We start from the raw sequence: 1758 nt of genomic DNA on the forward strand, positions 1-1758 counted from the left end.
CCCTGCCTGTCGTAAGAGGAGAATAATGGGTAGAAGTCGAGAGGTGAATAGTGTATGTGTGCTTGCGTGTGTGTGTTTGTGTGTGAGTGTGTGTGTGTGTCCGTTCGGCTCGCAGAGATAAGAATGCGTTCGTGGCAAGAAGGCCCTGCCTGTCTTAAGAGGCGACTAATGGATAGGAGTAGAGAGGTGGAGAGTGTGTGCGTGTGCGTTTGCGTGTGTGCGTTTGTGCCTGTGTGCGTGTGTTTGTGTGTGCGTGTGTGGGTGTGTGAGTGTGTGTGAGTGTGTGTGTGCGGTCGGCCCGCAGAGATAAGAACACACCGTGGCAAGAAGGCCCTGCCTGTCGTAAGAGGCGAGTAATAAGTGGGAGTCGAGAGGTGAAGAGTGTATGTGTGTGTGTGCGTGTGTGCGTGTGTGTGTGCGTGTGTGAGTATGTGTGTGTGTTAGTTCGGCTTGCAGAAATAAGAACACGACTGAGGCAAGAAGGCCCTGCCTATCGTAAGAGGCGACTAATAGGTAGGAGTCGAGAGGTGAAGAGTGTATGTTTGGGTGCGTGTGTGCGTGTGTGTGTGCGTGTGTGAGTATGTGTGTGTGTCCCTTCGGCTCGCAGAGATACGACAACAGCCGTGGCAAGAAAGCGATGCAAATCGTACGGGGCGACTAATGGATAGGAGTCGAGAGGCGAAGAGTGGGCGACTAATAAGTAGGAGTCGAGAGGTGAAGAGTGTATGTGTGTGTGCGTGTGTGCGTGTGTGTGTGCGTGTGTGAGTAGGTGTGTGTGTCCGTTCGGCTTGCAGTGATAAGAACACGGCCAAGGCAAGAAGGCCCTGCCTGTCGTAAGAGGCGACTAATAGGTAGGAGTCGAGAGGTGAAGAATGTATGTGTGTGTGCGTGTGTGCTTGTTTGTGTGTGTGTGAGTGTATGTGTGTGTGCGTGTGTGCGTGCGTGTGTGTGTATGTGTTTGTGAGTGTGTGTGTGTGTATGTGTGTGTGTCCCTTCGGCTCGCAGAGATAAGTAAACAGCCGTGGCAAGAAGGCGATGCAAATCGTACGGGGCGACTAATGGTTAGGAGTCGAGAGGTGAAGAGTGGGCGACTAATAGGTAGGAGTCGAGAGGTGAAGAGTGTATGTGTGTGGGTGCGTTTTTGCGTGTGTGTGTGCGTGTGTGAGTATGTGTGTGTGTCCGTTCGGCTTGCAGAGATAAGAACACGGCCGAGGCAAGAAGTCCCTGCCTGTCGTAAGAGGCGACTAATGAATAGGAGTCGAGAGGTGAAGAGTGTATGTGTCTTTGTGTGTGTGCGTGTGTTTGTGCGTGTGTGACTATGTGTGTGTATGTGTGTGTGTGTCCGTTTGGCTTGCAGAGATAAGAATACGGCCGAGGCAAGAAGGCCCTGCCTGTCTTGAGAGGCGACTAATGAATATTAGTCGAGAGGTGGAGAGTGTGTGCGTGTGCGTGTACGTGTGCGTGTGTGCGTGTGTGCCTGTATGCGTGTGTTTGTGTGTGCGTGGGTGTGTGTCCTTTCGGCTCGCAGAGATAAGAATACGTCCGTGGCAAGAAGGCCCTGCCTGTCTTAAGAGGCGACTAATGGATAGGAATCGAGAGGTGGAGAATGTGTGCGTGTGCGTGTGTGCGTGTGTGCGTGTGTGCCTGTGTGCGTGTGTTTGTGTGTGCGTGTGTGTGTGTCCGTTTGGCTCGCAGAGATTAGAATACGGCCGAGGCAATAAGTCCATGCCTGTCGTAAGAGGCGACTAATGGGTAGGA

The sequence above is a fragment of the Diabrotica undecimpunctata genome, unplaced genomic scaffold (assembly GCF_040954645.1).
Source record: "Diabrotica undecimpunctata isolate CICGRU unplaced genomic scaffold, icDiaUnde3 ctg00000579.1, whole genome shotgun sequence".
Classification (NCBI taxonomy): Eukaryota; Metazoa; Arthropoda; class Insecta; order Coleoptera; family Chrysomelidae; genus Diabrotica; species Diabrotica undecimpunctata.